This window comes from Salvelinus fontinalis, unplaced genomic scaffold (genome assembly GCF_029448725.1).
Source record: "Salvelinus fontinalis isolate EN_2023a unplaced genomic scaffold, ASM2944872v1 scaffold_0023, whole genome shotgun sequence".
Lineage (NCBI taxonomy): Eukaryota > Metazoa > Chordata > Actinopteri > Salmoniformes > Salmonidae > Salvelinus > Salvelinus fontinalis.
The window spans coordinates 442,087-449,707 of NW_026600232.1; positions in this window are offsets into that span (position 1 = coordinate 442,087).

The following is a 7,621-nucleotide window of genomic DNA, read 5'->3' on the forward strand; positions in this document are numbered from 1 at the left end:
GTATATATGATTAGATGTATTATTATTATTACCACTGAAATGAAATGGATTTCATTATCCTCATTGCATTGTACTGTATTCACTGAAATGAAATGGATTTCATTATCTTCATTGCATTGTACTGTATTCACTGAAATGAAATGGATTTCATTATCCTCATTGCATTGTACTGTATTCACTGAAATGAAATGGATTTCATTATCCTCATTGCATTGTACTGTATTCACTGAAATGAAATGGATTTCATTATCCTCATTGCATTGTACTGTATTCACTGAAATGAAATGGATTTCATTATCCTCATTGCATTGTACTGTATTCACTGAAATGAAATGGATTTCATTATCCTCATTGCATTGTACTGTATTCACTGAAATGCTGGACAACTATACTGCTTTGGCAATACCTACAAATTATACAGTATTTCATGCCAATAAAGAAATCTGAATTTGAATTTGACAGAGAGAGATGGAGAGAGAGAGAGAAAGAAAGGGAGAGAGAGAAAGCAGAGTTGCGTGTGTGTGTGTGAGTGTGAGTGTGAGTGTGAGTGTGAGTGTGAGTGTGAGTGTGAGTGTGTGTGTGTGTGTGTGTGTGTGTGTGTGTGTGTGTGTGTGTGTGTGTGTGTGTGTGTGTGTGTGTGTGTGTGTGTGTGTGTGTTTGCTCTCTCCTGGTCTGTATGTAAGTGAAGGTGCATTCCAGAAATACCTCCCAGTCAATCTCTCGTTTTTTCTCTCTCTTTTAGCCACTCCACCTGTTTCCCCTTTTCAATATTTCTCTCACAGCCTCTCTCTTTCAGTCATACCCTGTCACCCCCTCCTCCCGTCTCTTTCAGTCATACCCTGTCACCCCCTCCTCCCGTCTCTTTCAGTCATACCCTGTCACCCCCTCCTCCCCTCTCTTTCAGTCGTACACTGTCACCTCCTCCTCCCCTCTCTTTCAGTCGTACACTGTCACCTCCTCCTCCCCTCTCTTTCAGTCGTACACTGTCACCTCCTCCTCCCCTCTCTTTCAGTCGTACACTGTCACCTCCTCCTCCCCTCTCTTTCAGTCGTACACTGTCACCTCCTCCTCCCCTCTCTTTCAGTCGTACGCTGTCACCCCTCCTCCCCTCTCTTTCAGTCGTACACTGTCACCTCCTCATCCCCTCTCTTTCAGTCGTACACTGTCACCCCCTCCTCCCCTCTCTTTCAGTCGTACACTGTCACCCCCTCCTCCCGTCTCTTTCAGTCATACCCTGTCTCCCCCCTCCTCCCCTCTCTTTCAGTCGTACACTGTCACCCCCTCCTCCCGTCTCTTTCAGTCGTACACTGTCCCCCTCCTCCCCTCTCTTTCAGTCGTACACTGTCACCCCCTCCTCCCGTCTCTTTCAGTCGTACACTGTCACCCCCTCCTCCCCTCTCTTTCAGTCGTACACTGTCACCCCCTCCTCCCCTCTCTTTCAGTCATACACTGTCACCCCCTCCTCCCCTCTCTTTCAGTCGTACACTGTCACCTCCTCCTCCCCTCTCTTTCAGTCGTACACTGTCACCTCCTCCTCCCCTCTCTTTCAGTCGTACACTGTCACCTCCTCCTCCCCTCTCTTTCAGTCGTACACTGTCACCCCTCCTCCCCTCTCTTTCAGTCGTACTCTGTCACCCCCCTCCTCCCCTCTCTTTCAGTCATACCCTGTTCCCCCCTCCTCCCCTCTCTTTCAGTCATACCCTGTTCCCCCCTCCTCCCCTCTCTTTCAGTCATACCCTGTTCCCCCCTCCTCCCCTCTCTTTCAGTCATACCCTGTTCCCCCCTCCTCCCCTCTCTTTCAGTCGTACTCTGTCACCTCCCTCCTCCCCTCTCTTTCAGTCATACACTGTCACCCCCTCCTCCCCTCTCTTTCAGTCATACCCTGTCACCCCTCCTCCCCTCTCTTTCAGTCATACCCTGTCACCCCTCCTCCCCTCTCTTTCAGTCATACCCTGTCACCCCTCCTCCCCTCTCTTTCAGTCATACCCTGTTCCCCCCTCCTCCCCTCTCTTTCAGTCATACCCTGTTCCCCCCTCCTCCCCTCTCTTTCAGTCATACCCTGTTCCCCCCTCCTCCCCTCTCTTTCAGTCATACCCTGTTCCCCCCTCCTCCCCTCTCTTTCAGTCATACCCTGTTCCCCCCTCCTCCCCTCTCTTTCAGTCATACCCTGTTCCCCCCTCCTCCCCTCTCTTTCAGTCATACCCTGTTCCCCCCTCCTCCCCTCTCTTTCAGTCGTACACTGTCACCCCCTCCTCCCCTCTCTTTCAGTCATACCCTGTTCCCCCCTCCTTCCCTCTCTTTCAGTCGTACACTGTCACCTCCTCCTCCCCTCTCTTTCAGTCATACCCTGTTCCCCCCTCCTCCCCTCTCTTTCAGTCATACCCTGTTCCCCCCTCCTCCCCTCTCTTTCAGTCATACCCTGTTCCCCCTCCTCCCCTCTCTTTCAGTCGTACTCTGTCACCCCCCTCCTCCCCTCTCTTTCAGTCATACCCTGTTCCCCCCTCCCCCCCTCTCTTTCAGTCATACCCTGTTCCCCCCTCCTCCCCTCTCTTTCAGTCATACCCTGTTCCCCCCTCCCCCCCTCTCTTTCAGTCATACCCTGTTCCCCCCTCCTCCCCTCTCTTTCAGTCGTACACTGTCACCTCCTCCTCCCCTCTCTTTCAGTCATACCCTGTCACCCCTCCTCCCCTCTCTTTCAGTCATACCCTGTCACCCCTCCTCCCCTCTCTTTCAGTCATACCCTGTCACCCCTCCTCCCCTCTCTTTCAGTCATACCCTGTTCCCCCCTCCTCCCCTCTCTTTCAGTCATACCCTGTTCCCCCCTCCTCCCCTCTCTTTCAGTCATACCCTGTTCCCCCCTCCTCCCCTCTCTTTCAGTCATACTCTGTCACCCCCCTCCTCCCCTCTCTTTCAGTCATACCCTGTTCCCCCCTCCCCCCCTCTCTTTCAGTCATACCCTGTTCCCCCCTCCTCCCCTCTCTTTCAGTCATACCCTGTTCCCCCCTCCCCCCCTCTCTTTCAGTCATACCCTGTTCCCCCCTCCTCCCCTCTCTTTCAGTCATACCCTGTTCCCCCCTCCCCCCCTCTCTTTCAGTCATACCCTGTTCCCCCCTCCTCCCCTCTCTTTCAGTCATACCCTGTTCCCCCCTCCCCCCCTCTCTTTCAGTCATACCCTGTTCCCCCCTCCCCCCCTCTCTTTCAGTCATACCCTGTTCCCCCCTCCTCCCCTCTCTTTCAGTCATACCCTGTTCCCCCCTCCCCCCTCTCTTTCAGTCATACCCTGTTCCCCCCTCCCCCCCTCTCTTTCAGTCATACCCTGTTCCCCCCTCCTCCCCTCTCTTTCAGTCATACCCTGTTCCCCCCTCCTCCCCTCTCTTTCAGTCATACCCTGTTCCCCCCTCCTCCCCTCTCTTTCAGTCATACCCTGTTCCCCCCTCCCCCCTTTCTCCAGTCATACCCTGTTCCCCCCTCCCCCCTTTCTCCAGTCATACCCTGTTCCCCCCTCCCCCCTTTCTCCAGTCGTACCCTGTTACCCGCTCTCTTCCATCCTTTTTTTTACATGCTCTAAACACACTTGTTCTAACATGGAACTATCAACACACACATCCACTGACACAAGCCTTTACGGTCTGTACAGTATGTGGTGTGTATCAATGTGTGTATGTATTCTCTCCCCATGACGCATTTCATGTACTGTGCATCTCTATATTCTTAATAGTATAGTCACATTTCTGCGAATAACCACATTTCTGTCATTTTACCACGAAAAACCAACAAGACATTTCTATTTACCTCTGAGTCGAGCAAATATTCTCACAGGAAAGAGTTGTGGGCTCAACTCTAAACTACGTTTGGGGAGATTTGTTCTACTCTGTTGCAGGAATATTTTCCTACATCTCCTTGCAGAAAAATTAGACTTTCCCTTATGCTTTTACTCAATTCCTGAAAAGTACTTTCAGTTTCTGTCAAAGTTGTCTTTCTATGGTCATCTGTTTAGGAACAAATAACCGTACAGCAGACGAGACAAAAAAACAGAACTTCTATAACAGGCATCTCTTTCCTCTAGGTTCTTCGAGTAAAACTCTATCCAGGGTCTGGGGAGCTATGAACAACATATGGACAAGGTCCTGGGGGCTACAGTTACAAGTGTGTGTGTGTGTGTGTGTGTGTGTGTGTGTGTGTGTGTGTGTGTGTGTGTGTGTGTGTGTGTGTGTGTGTGTGTGTGTGTGTGTGTGTGTGTGTGTGTGTGTGTGTGTGTGTGTGTGTGTGTGTGTGTGTGTGTGTGTGTGTGTGTGTGTGTAAGGGGGTCCAGCAGGAAGGTGTTTTTCTCTTCATAAGGCAGTGATTTGTTTTAACAACGGAAAACCTGTGGAAATGTAACCGCATCAATTTGTTAACAAGGTTAACCTCTTTCGTTCTCTTTCTTTTCGTCTCACTCATGAAAGGGTGTAGTGAACGATGGAGGAAAGAAGAGAGGAGAAGGATATGGGGATTTTCTTGGCACCCTGGGCTATGTATTCTGGCAGAAAGGTTGAGAGAGACACACACATTAAGGCTCATACACACAAACCGTATAGGAACCTATAGGACACGTTGTATTTATGTTGGGAATGGATCAGAGGAGGAGACAAGGGATGGATTGATGTTGGGGAGAGAGAAGAGAGAGGGATTGAAGAGAGGATGAGAGGGGGAGAAGAGGAGAAGAGGAGTGAAGGAGTGGAAGAGGCTTCCAACCCCTGAGGGTGACCTCTCCAAACATTCAGAGAAACTTGGAGGAGGAAAATAGAAAAGAAAAATAAAGAAAAAAGTTTTTTTTTTCATTATGATGAATTGAAAGAGAGAGAAACAGACAGAGAGAGAAAGTGAGACAGAGAGAGAGAGAGAGAGAGAGACAGAGAGAGAGAGAGAGAGAGAGAGAGAGAGAGAGATGGGATAGAGAGAGAGAGAGAGAGAGAGAGAGAGAGAGAGAGAGAGAGAGAGAGAGAGAGAGAGAGAGAGAGAGAGAGAGAGAGAGAGAGAGAGAGAGAGGTGGGATAGAGAGAGATGGGAGGAGAGGGACCCTCATTAGAAATTCCCACTGAACCGAGCCACCCTCACGATCAAAGACAGTGTTGTGAATGTGTGTCAGAGTGTAGGAGGAGGAACGGGGGCATGTGCTACCTTTACTGGGGACACACCTGAGGATGAGGGGAGGAGAGGGAGGAGAGGGGGAGAGGGATGGGAGGAGAGGGGGAGGGAAGGAGGGGGAGAAGAGAATTAGGGGAGAAGAGTGGGAGGGGAGGGGGAGGAGAGGGGAGGGAAGGAGGGGGAGAGGGAGGGTTAGAGGATGAGGGAGAAGGAGTGTGTGAAGTGTGTGAGGGGAGGAAGGGGAAGGAATGGGGAGTGATGAGAAATTGTTTGGAAATCTGATGCATTAATGCTTTCCTCAAATATACCCACATACAGTATAGCATGCATACTGTAAACACACATACACATACGTACACACAAGTACACACAAACACCGCAATAAATGTGTTTTGAATGTAGCTTTAGGACAGGTAACCAAGTACCTGCACTGGTCATTAACCAACAAGGTTAAGGCTAAACCTGATTCTGGTCAGCCAAAGTTAGACTGTTAGTCAGGTGGAGAGCAACATGGAAAGACAAGTAGAATCTGTGATTCAAATTGACTACAGGAAGGCTGGTAGAGAGATCTGCTGTATTTATAGATGAACAAGTCAATATTTGAGCATGGAAAGAGTGCTGTATCTAGGTTTGAATAGGAGGGAGGGAGGGAGGGAGGGAGGGAGGGAGGGAGGGAGGGAGGGAGGGAGGAAATGAAGTCATTAAACACTGAGTTCATTTCAATGGAAACATCTGCATTGAATAGACTGAATCACTATTAAAACCCTCTTCATCCAACCAGAGGCGTCAGGCCCATGAAGGGCCACAAGAGCACGTCCCCACTCAGATTTTTCCTGTCAAAAATAAAGAAGAAATAAACATTTAATTAACATTTTTGTTTTTGTTGTTTCTCTGTAATACTACTAGCCACCTAGCAAATGTTAAGAAGTTAGCTTTAGTTAGCCCAGATAGGTTCCCTAAAATCTCCCAACCTCATAACTAGCTGACAAGAACCTGTCGCTCATGTAAGAGTAGCTACACTCTTAGAGAAAAGGGTGCTATTTATAACCTAAAAGGGTTCTTTGGCTGTCCCCATAGGAGAACCCTTTGAATAACCCTTTTTGTTTACAGGTAGAACCCTTTTCCCTTTTCCCTTTTTCCACAGAGGGTTCTTCATGGAACCAAAAAGGGTTCTCTTATGGGGACAGCCGAAGAACCCTTTCGAACCCTTTGTCTAAGAGTTGCTTGTTGAACGACCTTAGCTGGCATGCCTGCTGGCAAGGTTGGGAGACTTTCGAAAAGCAAGCAATAACTAAATGTATTGAATAAGACTCACATTCTTTTCTTATTTTAGCAGAGCTGCAGAGAAGCATATTTAGTTGCTTTAAATAAAAACCACCAATCAGGAGAATACAGACAGCTATGCAGGTATGCTTAGATATGCAGAAAAGTAAACATATATTTTTTACATAGAATTAAGAATAATTATTATGGATCTAGATTCCAGGGAAAAAAAATTCAATCCAATTTATGGACGGGGGACATAGCCCGCCTCCAGACCCCCCCCCCCCTGCCATCCTCACGTACTTTATGCCCCCTCTGATTTTTGGGGTGTATGACGCCCCTGTATCTAACGGGCGGGTGTGTGGTTTGGAGGGGTGTGGGACATTGTTTTACAGATAACTTTGTAGTTTTACGTTTAAGGATGGGATGGGAGATAAGTACTGGATGAGAGTCCAATCCAGGCCAATCTAGTCCAGATAACGATGATGATGATGATGATGTGTTTGGGAAAGGCCATATAAAATCATGGCAACGGCATCCGCCTCCATGGTAACAAGGAAAAATGCTGCTGTTAAACTTCCTGTTTTTCCCCTGGCTGAGAGGCTGTGTCCCTCGTCACACACACGCACGCACGCACGCACAAACACACACACACACACACACACACACACACACACACACACACACACACACACACACACACACACACACACACACACACACACACACACACACTCTCACTGTAGGAATCAACATAGGGCACATACAGGTCACACACAGTAAAGTACACACAGACTTGTTCAGTACACATAATGAATAGATGTTCCGTGACAACCTTTAATATAATGCTGCTCCGATCTGTCCATCATTTCTTCTTCTCTGTCACCATTCTCTCATAATTCTCTCATCCTCCTCTTATCCTTCTCTCATCCCTTTGTCCTCTCATCCTTCCCCTCCTCTCTGTCCTGTCCTTGTACTGTATGCTGTGGTGTGGTACACACATGCATGAACACACACACGTAACGCTATAGCTAGTGTCATTGTGTTGTTTGTAAATTAAGCTGCCCGGTGTTCACTTCCTGGAAAACAAAAACAGTACAGTCTCCCTCTCTCTCACCCTCCTCCTCACCTATCCTCCCTGTTTCACCCCGCTCAACCTCCTCTCTCACCCTCCTCCTCACCTATCCTCCCTGTTTCACCCCGCTCAACCTCCTCTCTCACCCTCCTCCTC